Genomic DNA, 16566 nt, shown 5'->3' with positions numbered 1-16566 from the left:
AGGAAATTTCATAAATTGTGTTTTATTTTGTCAGAAAGAAATTTATAAAGTTGACAATTTAAAAATGTTGAAAACTTCACAATTTGTAGGTTACTATTAATACAGCATGAATAGTATCTTCACAACTGCTAATACTTCTCTATACAATAGTGTATGACTTGGGACCAGCAGTTAGCATAATGGCTATGTCGCTGGACTCCCATGTAGTCGACGGCAGTTCTAGTCCCGGACCCAGTGGCTTAAACTCATGCCAGGTGCATGTGTGTGTGTGTGCCTAAGATTCTGAGAGGAGAATGGAGAAGAAGGGACCGTGGCATGGCCATTCCCCCAGGCGGGTAATTTCTCACTTTCTCTCTCTCTGTCTCTGCCTTTCTGATGACCGCATGTGCCCTATAGCAAAAACCTCTCCCCCCCCCAAAAAAAAAATAACCAATGACTCCTCAAGCATATTTCAGAAATACCTTTAATAAGACCTGGCAGTCTTAGAATTTTCCAGTGTTGCTTTTATACCATTGACAAAGATGACATTGTATTTTACACACTTTAATTGATGTTCTAAGCAGTCATCTAAATAAATACATATATTTTACCATTTTCATATCTGCCACATTTTTATGGACATAAAAATTATCTAAACTCCTATTTAACTAGACATACTTCTCACAAATGTGCTGTTCAAATCATCAGGTATGTTTGGTGCTCAGCTGAATTTATATAAGTCTCTGGTACTCTGGTACTCTCTCTAAGAGGGAGGTTCCTTAAGTAAATTCACAGTTCCTACCATGCAGTCACCCACTTCCTGATCTGTTCTACTGCATCATGTTGTGTATTTATTCCTTAATATGGTTATTAGTGACCACAATACCCTTAACTTTCCCCTCAGCCTGGCTAAGCTAACATGGGTTCCTCCTGACTTGCTCCTCTTAGAAAATTTCCTTTAGAAAATGGCCAATTGTAAATTGCTTTCTATCTCTTTGAGGTTTAATTTTATTACCCAGAAATGTCTTTATCTAAAACTTGGGAGTCATCCCTTTGAAATGCAATTATCAAAAGAGGTAACTCCCATATCCCCCAAGTCTTGTGGGAGAGTAGGAGCCTATCTTCGATAAGAATGATTAGCAAATATCATGGATGACTTTTTAACAAGACATTTAATATAGTGTCATAGGATCTTAAATAAAGGATTTACAGTGCTCCAGTAGAACCTTCTCCTTTGCTGCATTTAAATGCAGAGAAAAAAACACACACATAGTGGTGGAGAGAGGAAAACAGAGAGATTCCAGGTAAAGGGAGCTGCAGTGATAGAGGGTTTACGTGTACTACAGTAGAGGAAATGGGTGGTTCCTGCAGAACTACCCATATTAAGCAAAACAAAAATGAAAAGCAAATGAACACAAAACAACCAAGTAAAGGGCCAACAAAATACACATGAAAACATAAAATAAAGGAAACATAAAAACACAAAAAAAGAGTTGAGAAATTGAGACTGGAAAAATACATAGCAACACCAAATAGGGGCCAGTGGGTGGCATAGTGATTAATGTGCTGGACTCCCACATGTCCAACTGTGGTTCAAATCCCAGAGCTGGCAGTTTTAAAAATCACAATAGGCATGTAAGCATGTGAGCCCAAACTCCCAAGAAGAGACTGGAGGGGGAAAAAACTGCAGCATGGCTATACACTCTGAGGGAAGGAGTGATTTCCCTTTCCCTCTTTGTTTGGTGAACTCATTCACCTATGGTGAAAAACTTACAAAAAGTAATAAATTATATGTGTGTGTGTGTGTGTGTGTGTGTGTGTGTTGTAATGTCATGATACAAATTTAATGAGAAAATCAATGGGACATGGTCATATCACAGTTCTTTCTCCTCTATTTCCTCATTTTTTTCAGGATTTGGAGCATACATGTACAAGTATGCGGTGTGTTTTCTAACCACTGGGTCTGGGATTTGATCTGCAGTTGTTGGCCATGTAAGATCTGACTCCTTTAACCAGTAGGCTATGGGATAGCCTGATCTTCTCATTTTCAAACTTTCCCTGGTTGAAATCCTTGTGAGCTGATCTCTGGTAAATGGATGAAGGGTGAGAGACAGAAAGCATAGAGACCATTTAAAACATTTTCAAAGTAGCCCAGGAAACTGATGATTATTGTCTGGCTTAGAAAGGTAGGCGTGCATAACAGCTGAAGAGATGAGAACTCATGGATATGTTTAGTATACAAATCTAAGAATAAATTACAACTGTGATGATCATTACTTTAGATATTTGACATTTATTACCACATTTAATATTCCCACAATATGAGCTACTATTTGCCCCTATTTTATCAATGGGAAAAACTGAAGTGCAGAGGAGTCACCCACTTTCTAAGTGATCGATCTTGGCTTGGAGCCCGAGCAGTTCAGATTCTGGATCCATTCTCTTAACCACTATACTGAAAGTAAGATGTGCTATGTACGTCGGAGCTCCATGTTGGTTCTTTCCCTTACTACTGTTGTCTTTAACTGAGGGATATTGTTCTCATTCTAGGTACTTGCTGAAAAGTAGTGCTAATGTGGATCTGGGGCATGTGCTGTGGTCGAAGGCATCTCTACTTGGAATGCTCACGCTGACTTGGAATGCTGTCATGTCATCAGCTGGGGGAGGATACTCTGCTCTTTTGCAGCCCTAAGTCTCACTGGACAGACACGAAAGCCTTTCTGGTTCCCAGACAAATCTCCCTTGTCCCTGGTTAATTAAAGGTTTAGGGATAATGTGGAGTCTATTTCTTCTCAGCTGACAGTAGTTAGAAGCTCTGGAGTAGATCACCATGCAGGGTGTTGGCTCCATCCTGCCGCACTGACAGTACGATCCCTGTAAGAATGGCACCCCCCTGCATTCTTTCTATTCCCCTAGCCCCATTTTTCCTACCATTCCGCAGTCACCTTGTGCTTAGGCTTACAGAGCCAGCCTGCTTCCAGGCCTCGGATTTCAATAAAGCGTTGCTGTGGGGCCTCTGCGGGCACCGAGAGCCACTTTCAGTCAGTGCTGTCTGAGGGCCTCCTAAGTCTTCCCTCCCCTGTGCTGATTTGTTCTAAGCTTCTCTGTGTCTGACAGCCTGTGTTCTCTCTCAGTTTCACTGAAGATGAATTTCCCTTCTTTACATTTTTTTTTAATGTTTTACTTTAGTAAGATATAATTGATAGATAATGAATTGTACATGTTCTAAGTGTGTAATTTGATATGTTTTTGGCATAGATATGTAACAACAAAACAATAACCATAGCTAAGATAATACCAATAACTTGAGATACTTTTTGAGAAATAAAACAACTTTCTAAAATCCTGCTAGTGTAAAATGCTCATGTGAGTGTAGTATATCTATAAAAATTCATCGGCTTCAAATGTTGGCAAATATATATTTTAACTGTTTTACAGGAGACGATGAGAGAGAAATGCCTGTATTCTGACATCTTTCGCCAAATTATTATTTTTTAAATTTAATTAACATTGATTCATTAATGGGCAAAGGTATACTTTTTACACAATAGTATTAAATATGACATGTTTGCATTTGATTTGGAAACAAAACCTGTCTAATGAAGATTGAAATATATTTACTTACATCTTAAACTCCGTTATGCTCATGATTACACGTTTCTCACTCACACAAGCAGACATGCACACACAGTTGCTTCAGACCTGATCCTCTAAATCATACATATCACACTGAAAACTTTGTTTTATTTTAAAAAATTAAGTCGAGGTCTCCGTAGTTTTCTCAGACTGGCATCAAACATACGATTTTCCTGCATTAGCTTTTCAAGAAACTGGGCTCATGGTACAGGGTCCAGATAAAATTCACTTTTTTTTTTTTTTTTTTTTAGGTTTTTGCTATAGAGCATGTGTACTTTCCAGTGAGAGACAGAGAGAGAAAGTGAGAAACCACCATCACCCCCACAATGAGAAAGACACTACATACAATCTGTTTTCCTTCATCCTGCTCTTGGGATTTTGGGCACACGCACACACACCTGACATATTTTACAAGCAGCCAGAACCAGGATTTGACTCACAGAGTCAACCAAGTGGATCCAGCTGCCTTAACTGCCATATCACCAACCTCGCCCCCAAATCAACTTTGAATACAAAAGTTGTTGTGTAATGTAATTCCAGGGTGAGTCAAAGGTTTCGATTTGTTTTGGGGGAAGTAATGCTATACAAATCACACGGTGTCATTATTCTTTTACTTCACAACAAGGGAAAATAAAATTGGCAGAATTGTTACTTCAAGGTCTCTGTGCCACATTTCAAAAATTACCCTATTGTGGCATCTCACTACCCAACCTCAAAATATATTACACAGCTGTAATAATCAAAACAGCATGGTACTGGCACAATAATAGACACATAGACCTGTGGAACAAATAAAGAATCCAGAAACATCCTCTCAAACATACAGCCAACTCATTTTTGACAAAAATCACAATGCTATCCAGTGGGCAAAAGAAAGTCTCTTCAACATATGGTGCTGGAAGAACTGGGCATCCAAAAACTGGACCCCTAAGTCTCAACACTAACAACAATAAACTCAAAATGGATCATAGATCAAAATGTAAAGCCACAAATGATAAAACGACTGGTGGCAAACAGAGGGGAAAACACTTTGAAGATTCTGGAGTAGGCAAAGATTTTTTTAAATAAGGCTCCTAAAGTATAGGTAATAATTCCCAAAATAGACAAATTGGATTATGGCAAGATAAAAAGCTTCACAGAAAAGTGAACAACGGAATGAAGACACACATCACAGCATGGAAGAAAATATTTGCAAACTACTCTACAGATAAGGGACTTACAAGCAGAATACATAGGTAAATCGAGAATCTCACCAACATGAAAAATGAATAATCTAATTTAAAAAATGAGCCAATGATTTGAATACACAACTCTTCAAGGGAGACAGACAAATGACTAAAAAGCATATACATTTTTTTAAACATCTCTTATCATAAGGTAAATGCAAATCACAACCACAATGAGATATCATTTAAGTCCAATCAGAATGCCTCTGATTAAAAAAGAAAAAAAGAGTGACAAATGCTGATGAAGGTGTAGTGAAAAGGGAATCCTCCTATACTGCTGCTAGGAATTTAAATTTATACAAGCATTATGGAAAACTCTATGGAGTTTTCTCAAAAACCTACACTAGAACTACCAAGTGACCCATTAATCCCATACTTTGGTATTTATCTAAGGATAGAAAAACATTCAGAAAGGCACATTCATGTTTATTGTACATTACTCACAATCATTGAGACAGGGAATAAATCCAAATGCCCAAGGACAGATGACTGGATTAAAAAAAACTGTGACATGGGGCCAGCTGGTGTTGTAAGTGGTTAAAGGCGCTGGACTCCCACATGACCGACTGCAGTTCAAGTCCTGGACCTAGAGGCTTGCTTTCTCATTTTCCCTCTCTGTCTCTCTCTGATTAAACTGGAAAATAATAATAATAAATAAAGTTAAACAAAATAATTCTAAAAACAAAACAAAACAAAAAAAAACCTCTGACAATGTATACTCCAGGAATACTAGTCAGCCATAAAGACAAATGAGACCTTACCATGTTATATATAAAGTAGATGAATATAGAAGATTTAAAGGTAAATCAAGGCAGCCAGACTATGAGAGGCAAACATTATATCTCCCCACTCAATATATGCCAAATGTTTACACTCTACAGCAGACATAGTAGAAATACAAAACATTATTAGAGGGTACTATGAACATCTATATGCCAAGAAACAAATGCCCAAGAAAAGATGAATGCATAGAAAAACTGTGGCACATGTACTCTATGGAATACTATTCAGCCATAAAAAACAAACAAACAAAAACAAAACAAAACAAAACAACAACAACAAAAAAAAACCTGACTTTTGAGAGGAAGTGGATGGATATGGAAGATTTACTGCTGAGTGAAGCAAGCCAGGCTATGAAGGAGAGACATTGTATGTTCCCACTTATATGTTCCGAGTGTCCGCAATCTATGACTGATACTGATTGACTAAGGATATAGAAACACAGTATATAGATATAAATACCAGATATAGTGTGTGTGTGAAAGAGGAGGGTCTGAGGAAAGACATTTAGAAGAAAAATAGGCAGGCAAAGCATTAATGAGACAAAGAAATGAGGTAATATCTGTTGAAGATATTTTATAGTTTTATCAACTATACTAGGGAGAAAGGTTCACCTGTTGAAATATTCATTTTGCAAGCTAAATAATGTGATTGAATGTATAAAAGAAAATGAAATAAAAAATAAAAAAAGAAACTGAACAAACAGAACTCATCTTTAAAAAAAAAAGATGTGCAATGGTTACATGTAAATAAGAAGTCATCAAATAAATAAGTCTAAAAAATTACCACTTTATTATTATCTTTGGTTTTATCCATTTTTTGTCCTCATTTTCCTAGACTATGTTAGTAACTACTTTTTCAGCTTATATAATCCTCACAAAATCTCACTTACAGACACTTGAAGCACAGAGTATTAAGAAATTTGCTCAAGATTATATTCCTAGTCCATTTTAGTCCTGTTATGCAAAACCCAAGGAGTCTTTGCTCATTGTTTTTTGCTTTAATAAGTAAATTAGTTTAGACTTTCTTCTCTTTTAATAAATAGACACAAATCTTTTGTCAATCAAAATGAAAATGTATTTGTTCTTTTCAAAATTTGAAAGACATCAAAAATGATAGTTCTGGGCTGGTCCTATGTCTTAGTGGTTAAGAGAGCTAGATCTCACACGGCCAACATAATGTAAATTCAAACTGTAATGGGTTGGAAAACACATTGTGTGTGTGTGTGTGTGTGTGTGTGTGTGTATACACACACATATCCGAAATCCTAAGAGAAGGAGAAATGGAGGAGCAGGGACTATGGTCTGACCATGCCCTATTGGGGAGGGATGCTTTCTCTTTCTCTGTTTCTCTGGTGAGTGCACATGCCCATTGGCTGTTTAAAAAAAATGTGATGTTCCAAAAATTAAATGGTTTATTTGTGAATAAAAATAATCCTCATTATTCTTACATAATAATATTAAAAAATCAGCAGACACACTTTGATGGAAAATATGAAATTTAAATATAAAAATAGGTCACAATTTATAATGTGAATTTTTCTATTATAAAACTTTTAACAAAAGTTGTACTTCTTTTTAATACCTTTTAATGAGAATTTTATTATTGATTAAACTTGGAGTTCATACCCTAAGGACTTCTTCACAATAATAAAAATTAATTAATTTAAAAAATGTTTCAGAAATAAAAAATGAGAAAGCTTTCACCAACCCCATGAAAGATGGTCACATTGCAATCCTTTCTCTCCAGTCTCCTCTCTGGATTTTCAGAACATGTAGATCTTGATTTTCAAGGTCTAGTATTTGAACTGTGTAGTTAGCCATATGAAACCCAGTGCCCTAAACTCCGTACCACCTACTGGTCTCTGATTTTACTATTTTAAAACTAGTATTGACTGGGGCTGGCAGATGGCAAGGTGGCTAAGGGCACTGGATTCCTACATAGCCAACCCAGTTCAAGTTTTGGACCTGATGGCTTGCTTTCTCACTTTCCATTTCTCTCTCGCTCTGTCCCTCTCCAGTCAAATTTTAAAAATAAATAAAGTTAAATAAAATAATTATTTAAAAAATAACTAACACTGGCATAGATTTTTGAAGCCACTTTTAAGTCTTGAAAACATTTTTTCCTTAATTTTTTGTGGTTATAACCTGAGAACAGCATGGAATTTTTCACTAATAAAGCAATAGGTTTTGTTTTTATTTATTTTTTGTTGTTGCTGTTGGGCCAGTATTCTGATTCCTAATTTTTAATGATAAGATGAGTAAACTGAGGCTCAACAAGAATTTTTTTTTAGAGGATTGTTTCTGGTTTAGAGCACATGTACTCACCAGAGAGAGACAGCGACAGTGAGGGGGAAAGTGAGAAATCATCCCCCAGAGGGATGCCCAAACACAGCAATCTAGTGTCCTCCACTCTCCCTCTGAGATCTTGGGCATGCACTCCTATGTGCCAGGCATGAGTTTCAAGCCACTGGGTCTTTGACTTGAACCATGGTCAGTGATATGGGAGTCCAGCAACATCACTGTTACACTACCTGCTGGCCCCTCATTATTTGTTTTTTAGAAAATTGCTCAAGGTTATCCACATAATAATGTGTTTAGTCAGAATTTAAAGTGGTTATTAAGGTTTCCCAACGTGCAAATGTATCTATCTAAAGTTTGTGGGAGTTTTGTAGTGTCAATAAGAAGCTATGTATAAAAATAACAAGAAAAATAACTAAAGAAAGGGAGGCTACAAAGCATATCATGGATAAATTTATATTCAATTTTCTTTTCGTAAATTTACAGAAGAGTAAGACCAGCTGAAGAGAGGAATTGTGAAGACAATGTGTACCATTAAGGAGAAAAGAAAGCAGATAACACAACAAACTATTTACAAAACTTCTCTAAGAATAATGGGAATTGAGATGCTTAAAACAGCAATACATTTTAGAAAAAAAATTATGACACAGAATGACTGAAAGCAAAAGTAGTATCATACAACTTTCACAAGAACTTCAGATTTTTTAACAACAAGGAAGACTTAAAACTTTAGTGACATTCGAATTTGTTTGCTAAGTCCACTATGGAAACTTTGTTGTTACGAGTTCACACGCCATGAGCCATTCACCACCCACAGCCAAGTCAGAGATTAATGGCACCTGTTCAGTGAGCCATGCAAGCCAGTGTCTAAATGGGAGAAACAGATTTACCTGTCTTGACAAATGCAGTGTGATACCAATACAAGGATAGGCTTTAAATTCAAACAGAATTCACTACAACATTTTCCTGTAGTACTCTTTTTTATGGTATAATGAGTTCCAAAAAATTCTGACATTTTATCCAACTTAATGAAATATTAACAAGAACAAATAACTCATTTTTCCAGGAAAAAAAAAAGTGCAAGTGCCTTTCATGTGTATAGTATGAGACTAGGTATTCTGAGAATAAGCAAAACCTGGTCTCTATCCTCTAAAAACTGTCAGTCTAGTGCTGGCGATGCTGCATATGCATTAAAAAAAAAAAAAAGAACACAAAACTTTTATGCCAAATGCTCAATGATTATAGCTACAAAAATGCCAAAAAGAAAGAAAAACCAAAAAAGCATGAAAGACAAAAATATTTTTTAAATGAGATGATACTTTCTGATTGAATCATAATGGTAATCTTTAAGGAGAAATGTTTAGCTCATAGAATGAAAAGTTGCATAAATAATAGAAATAATCCACCGATAATCAGCAAATAGTAGTACATTGGATATACTCTCACTTCCAAAAAAGACAAAGTAAACACACTTTGCCTGTATTTTCCACTAGGTATAACTATAAGCCCTGGCCACTGTATATAATGCAAACATAAAAAGACTCCCAAAGGTGAAGAGAAGAAAACAGACTGACTTGTAAACCTGGAACTCAAGGAAATAATTGCTAGTGACTTATTTGGGGTTTCTTTTAGCATTATGTATCTCAGACTTAAAACTGACTAAACTACAACTCACAAACTTGAAGTTGCAGGAAAATAAGAGCTTTGACAAAAGCTCTTTGTCCTTAGTTAAAAGGTCTAAGATGGGAAAATCCAGCCACATACAAAAACATGGGCAATAACTTCTTTATTCCAGTCAAGAACAGCAGAAAGAAACCGGCCCTGCCCTGACTCATTCCCTCAAAGGCTTCATTGGTAGCCTCACTTCCACTCTTGCCAGGCTAAGAGGGGGCACCCACCCTTACAATATGGTCATGTTTGAAAAGGGCAAGTATGAAGTTGGAACTTTTATCTCCATGGGAAGTAATGAGCACTCCTGAAGATGTTAAAGACACCTGTGGGGAGCTCAGGCTTACCCCCATCCAGCAGTATTGAGATGCTTCCCCCTGTCTTGGTTGGGCTACTATATGTCCTAGTAAGAGAGTCAGGACTTGTACTGCTGCCAGAAATCAAAAGACCAGTTTCCCAAATCCCCACGTGTTGTCAGTGTGGTCCACCTTAGTAGTGAAAACTTTCACATCTGTTCAGCAGTAAGGACAAGTCTCCTTGACCTCAACCATTTCAATGGAGGTCTGATGGAGAACTCATTTTTCTACCACTACCTAACAATAGAAAGGCATTATCTTCTTATCCTGACAGAGTCCAGCCTGAGGAAGCTACCTAAAATGATGGCAAAAGACCTGGAGCCTTGAAACACAATACTAAAATTATTTTAGTCTTGATAACAAAAGGATATCACTCATTATACCAAGAACTGTTAAAATCTCAACTGAATGAAAGAGACAAGAAACATGAAGACTGAGACAAGAGGGATGCAGATGCTCTCTGTCTTCACCTGCCTGCCATCCTCTGCACTGCAGTCAGGTATTTCCCTGGCCAACCTATTGCCAGTCCCATGCCTTCAAACTTTTCAGCCACCAAAATTGTGAGTTAATAAAGCCCTACTTATTTACAAATCATCCAGTCTCAGGTATCTGTGTTAGCAATGCAATAAGAGACTAAGAAAACTTTACAGATATATAAATGCTTATGGAAAGACAAAGCACAGAAGGTAGATAAAGCACTTTTGTAAAGAAAGATAAAGTGAGAGTACCAGTCTACCTGGTTTCAAACTTACTATATACCTACTATAATCAAGAATGTGTGGTGTTGGTGGAGAGAGAGACACACAGATCTGTGAAACTAAGAGAATTAAGGAATGGGATCAGACATATGCTCAACAGTATTTTGATGATGGAGCACAAGGATTTGTTGGCAGAAAGATAGGCTTTTCAATAAACAATGTTGGAGGAATTGGATATTTATGGCCCAAAGAAACAAAAACAAAGAAATCCTTAACCTAAATTCCATACCCTATTCAAAAATGTACTCATAATGGGTAATGGACCTAAGTACAGATTGTAAAACTATAAAAGTTGGGTGAGAAAGCTAGGGGAGAAAACCTAGTGGGAAATTTTCTAGATCAAGAGATGAGAAAGGAATTGACATCAACTGTATAATCCAGAAAAAGAAAAATTGATAAGTTGTGTTTCACAAATACTAAAACTTTACTTTTATGTATGACACTATTAGGAGGAAGAAAAGACAAGCTATAGAATGGAATTAAATATTTATAATCCATGTATACCACAGGAGACTAGTACCTAAAATATATAAAGACTTCTGATAGGGTGTTTGAGGCACTGGAATCCAAATGGTCAACACAGTTTGAGTCCCAGACCTGGCAGCTTGCTCTCTCACTTTCTTCCTCTCTCTTTCTCTCTGTCGCTCTCTGGTGAGCACACATGCCCTATAACAAATTAATAATAAATAAATAATTATTGAAAAAATAATTCTCAAAACTCCAAAAGAAAAAAGAAAGCAATACAACAAGAAAATCCATATAGACATTATACAAATGAGAATATACAGATGACAATACAGGACGTGAAAAAAATAATCATTAGCCATTAGGAAAGTACAAATTACAAACATGAGATATCAATACATATCTACCAGAATGTTGACCATATGCATACAGACGAAAACACAAACTGCTGTCAAAGACTAGAGAAACTGAATCACTAACACACGGTTGGTACAAAGATAAAATGGTACAGGTGCTCTGGAAACTGTTTGGCAGTCCTGTTGAAATCTAAACGTGCTATAACCATATGACACAGCAATTGCACTCCTGGGCATCCATCCCAAGGAAATGAAAACCTATGTTCCTGTTCACAAATGTTCATAGCATCTGTAGTGGAAATAACTACCCAACTGGAACACACATAGGTAAATTTTGACAGATGGATGTTTAAACAAACTGTGATGTCTAAATGTACAACAATAAAAAGAAGAAACTGATTCAAACAACTCTTTGGAGGAATCTCTAGAGATTGTGTTTTGCTGGGGCAAAGAAGTAAAAAATAAACTAGAATGCTTAAATACTCTATGATTCCATTTATACAGCATTCTTCCCATGACAACAATCTAGAAATGGAACAGATATAAGAAGTTGCCAGGTAGTAAGAACCAGGGTGCTTGGGTAGTGTGATGATGGAACTGTTCTGTATCTTAATAGTCTCAATGTTAACATCCTCATGATGGTATCATAGAAGAGTTTTCTGTGACGTTACCACTGAAGAGACTGGGTAAAGGTAGATGGGATTTCTCTGTATTACTTTGTATACACGTCTAATTTTTTTTTAACTAAAAGGTTAATGTTAATAAACAAACACATAAAGTAGATTTTAAATGAATAAAATTAATTGGGATTCCAAAGTTAAAACTTTAAGATCTCCTCTTTTTTTTTTTTTTTTTTTTTTGAGGTTTTTTTATAGGGCGTGTGCGCTCACCAGACAGACAGAGAGAAAGAGAGATAGAAAGCGAGAAATCACCCCCCAGGGGGGATGGCCATGCTGCAATCCCTTCTCCTCCATTCTCCTCTCAGGATTTTGGGCACACACGCACACGCGCCCGGAGTGAGTTTTAAGCCATCAGGTCCGGGACACGAACTGTGGTCGACTTCGTGGGAGTCCAGCAACATAGCCTTTACGCTAACTGCTGGTCCCCTTAAGATCTCCTCTTAATGACAGGCTATAAACTCTAACTCTAGAGTGTGAAATAGGACTTGATGCTCTAGTCCTTATTTTACTTATTCACTTGGTGTATAATTCTCGACTGCTATTATTTTATACTAGGCTTTGTTCTGTGTGTCTGTGATAGAGAGAAAAAAGTCTGTGATGCCTAGAAATCCCATTCAATTTGGAATTAATAATTATAAAAAAGTGGGATCAGCAGTTGGTGTAATGGCTGTGTCACTGGACTCCCATGTAGTCGACAATGGTGCGAGTCCGAGACCCAGTTGCTTAAACTCACACTAGGCGCGAGTGTGTGCATGCCCAACATCCTGAGAGGAGAATGGAGGAGAAGGGATTGTGGCGTGGCTGTCCTCCCTGGGAGTGACTTCTCACTCTGTCTTTGTCTTTCTGGTGAGCACATGTGCCCTATAGCAAAAACCTCTCAAAAAGAAAGAAAGAAATGAAAAGAAAAGAAAAGAGAAGAAAAGAAAAGACAGACAAAAAAGTAACCAAATAAACAAAGTAATTTTAAGTGATGATGAACATAGAATAAAAAGAGTAAAACAAGATAATTGTGTGATTGTAAATGTCTGAGGACAGGAAAGAGAATGCTTTAAGGTACATCATTAGGCAACGTCACTCTGAGACACAAAGAATTGAACCATATGCAATTACGGTGGAAGCGTTTTTCTGCGGGTAAGGGGCAAGAAATGAGGCACGAAGACCTTAATTGGGAACAATTTTATGTATTTGATGTATATAAGGGTCTTTGTGACTAGAATAGGTGGCAAATGGATTGGTAAAATATAACATCTGAGGGGCCAGCAGGTGGCGTGGTGTTTAAAGGTGCTGGACTCCCACATGGCTGACTGCCATAAGAGTCCCAGACCTGGCAGCTTGCTTTTTTGCTTTCTCTCTCTCTCTTTCTGTGTGTGTGTGTGTGTGTGTGTGTGTGTGTGAGAGAGAGAGAGAGAGAGAGAGAGAGAGACTCACTCTGGTCAAATTAAAAATAACCATAATGACAAATAAAATAAAGAAAATAATTTTTTAAAATATGACATCTGAGAAAGAAGCCAGCACTAAATCATTAGTGCCATCTTTCCCACACCAAGAAATTTATATTTTATTACCAGTGATAATGAAAAGCTTATTTTTCCCTTTATTGAGAGTTGAGATGAAATGATATAGATTGAACATTTCAAAAATGTATAAATATCATACATGAATCAGAAGTGGAAGTAAGAGAACCAATTAAAATAGATTACAAAATTCCAAAATAGAGATATGAAGTTTAGTTCATGGGTGGGAGAAATAGTGGTGATGAAAGAAGTTGATTAAAAATGTGGTTTCTAGAATAGAGCAGAATTACTGAAAATTGAATGGGCTAGATGGGAGGGAGAAAGAGGAAGCATAGATAATTCCTAGCTCTTTTTCTTAGACAATGGTATAGTCTGTCTTGTTTCCTTAAGAAACAGGATTTTAAAAATATTATTAGTTCAAATATGTACTCAAAAACATTTATTTTGATGTAGAGGGTCCATCACATGGCAACTGCTATGGTACTGGATAATGAATGATTTTCATCATAGCAAGGGAGATAAACATATAAATAATTATGGGAACATGTACAGTAGAGGTAAATAAAACAAGCCAGAAGAGCAGTTAACTGTGCCTGGCAGATTAAGAATGAACATTAAAATCAATGATACAATGTTTTGTTGGTACTTATAATGCCAACAATTTTTTTTTTTTATATGTAGAGGGGATATTTTTGGAAAATTCTCCAGTGTGAAGAAAAAGACGAAAGTAAAGATTTGCTATATGGCTTGTGACTGAGTCAGCATTAGAAATACTTTCTGAATAACTGTCTTGTGATCTGTTAGCATCATCTTTGTAACTTCTCTTTCTGTTTTTTATTTAATTTTTCATCACTTCGTGTTCTGTCAAGTTCTTGAGTCAGAAACACTGTTCATGATCACATTTCCTAAATTTGAATTCATATTTCAAAGTAATGTGGATACAGCTAATTGTAGGCTTTTGTTGTTTCCTCCTCCGTACATTTCTAATTAAACATGCCCAGGTCTTATTTCTTCCAGAAAAATGTAAACTGGAACTCATTAACAATAAACTTTTCTACATTCTAAGCAGAAATAATGGAAAAAGTTAAATGTAGTAGCTTTTTAACTTTAACTACATATATTCATTATTTTATCCTGCCTTATATCATTTTTGTTTTTGCCTTTTTTTGTTTTATTCCCCAGGTTTTTCTAATAGAGTGTGCTCCCTGGAGAGGAGAGAGAGCTATTTATAGAGAGAAAATTAGAAATCACCCAGAGGTTGGCGGCCACACTACCATCCCTTTTACTCCCTTCTTCTCTCAGGATTCTAGGCATGCATGCACACGCGCCCAGCATGATTTTCAAGCTACTGGATCAGGGACTTGAACTGGGGTCAGCCACGAGGGAGTCCATCACCTTAACCACTACACCACCTGCTGGTCTTCATGTTTGTCTTTATAGTTTTAAAATTACCCTTTGGTCATTTTTAATAGAATATAAAAAGATAGGGAGAGAGAGAGAGATGTATGTGTGTATGTGTGTGTGTGTGTGTGTGTGTGTGCATGTATTCACTTGTGTGTGTGTGTTTGTGTGTGTGTTTGTGCGTGTGTATTAACTTGTTGCTTCTGCAAGTTCATTTCATGGTTTATCCAAGTCACATAGAAAACCATCATCTCGGTATCAGGCTGAAATCATCACTACTGTGTGTATATGTGAAATTTCACTTGTTCTTAGAATCCATAGGTCAGGGAAACACCACTGACAATGTAAATAGATTTACTATCTAAGTGACCATTACAGTGTTGAGATAGAAGGAGGAGTCTCAGGGTACCAGGTGAGACTTGGTGAGAGGTAGCTACTGAGGATACCGCCTGTGTAAATGTTTATAGCAAAGTTCTAGATTATAAATGGCAAGGACATTTGTTCTTGTGGGTTCTTCAGAAAGATGCCTTGAGGGAACCAGCAGTTAGCGTAATGGCTATGTTGCTGGACTCCCACAGTCGACCACGGTTCACGTCCTGGACCTGGTGGCTTAAAACTCACTCCAGGCACGTGTGCGTGCGTGCCCAAAATTCCGAGAGGAGAATGGAGGAGAAGGGATTGCGGCATGACCATTCCTCCTGGGGGGTGATTTCTCGCTTTCTGTCTCTATGTCTCTCTCTGTCTGGAGAGCACACACGCCCTATGGTGAAAAACCTCTCAAAAAAAAAAAAAAGATGCCTTGACTGCTCGTTTGTTAAAATTTGTTAGCACCACTAGGGTTCCATAATATAGCAAGAAGCAAAGATCAAGTGAAAGAATTTAAATTGTGACTACCAGATACAGTGTGGGAAGAGGGTGGGTGAAGGAGTAGAGTCTGAGGAAGGACATTAAAGAGAAAAATAGAAACGCAAATCATTTATGGGACAAAGAAATGGGTTATTATCTATAGAAGATAACTTTATAGCATTGATAAATGGACTGGTGAGAAACCTACACATGTTGGAATATTCACTGTTAAAACTAAGTAACATGTTAGTGAATGTACAAAAGTAATTGAAATAAAAAATTAAAGGGAAAAAAGTCGGTAATTTTTCACAGGAGAAAGGGAAAGGTTAATCTGACTAATGAAAACTAAAGAAACAAGTCCAATGGATGAGTTTTCCATTCTTCAAAGAATATCTGTGAAACGTCCCTTATAATTTGTTTGCACAAAGGAAATTAAATGCAATAATTTTGTAACAAAATGGATTAAATGATGAGGAATATCAGTATCCAGCTGTAATGTTTATATCCAATAGAAAATGTATATATCAAACATTCACCTAGTTATAAATATTTTATTTTATTTCGCAGTCTTCCATTCTTTTTTTTTTTTTTTTTTGTGGGG

General features: G+C 36.7%; 1 long non-coding RNA gene across 1 annotated transcript in view; it reads left to right on the top strand.

Annotated features, from left to right (window-relative positions):
* The first annotated feature begins 11974 nt into the window (after nt 1-11974).
* LOC102500954 (uncharacterized) overlaps nt 11975-16566 on the top strand; it is a 67727-nt gene continuing 63135 nt past the window's right edge. The window contains exon 1 of the long non-coding RNA XR_334310.2: nt 11975-12216. This is a non-coding gene — a long non-coding RNA (uncharacterized LOC102500954). The remainder of the gene's footprint in view (nt 12217-16566) is intronic.

The sequence above is a fragment of the Tupaia chinensis genome, unplaced genomic scaffold (assembly GCF_000334495.1).
Source record: "Tupaia chinensis unplaced genomic scaffold, TupChi_1.0 Scaffold000196_1, whole genome shotgun sequence".
Classification (NCBI taxonomy): Eukaryota; Metazoa; Chordata; class Mammalia; order Scandentia; family Tupaiidae; genus Tupaia; species Tupaia belangeri.
This window is presented reverse-complemented; position numbering and strand designations above follow the sequence as displayed.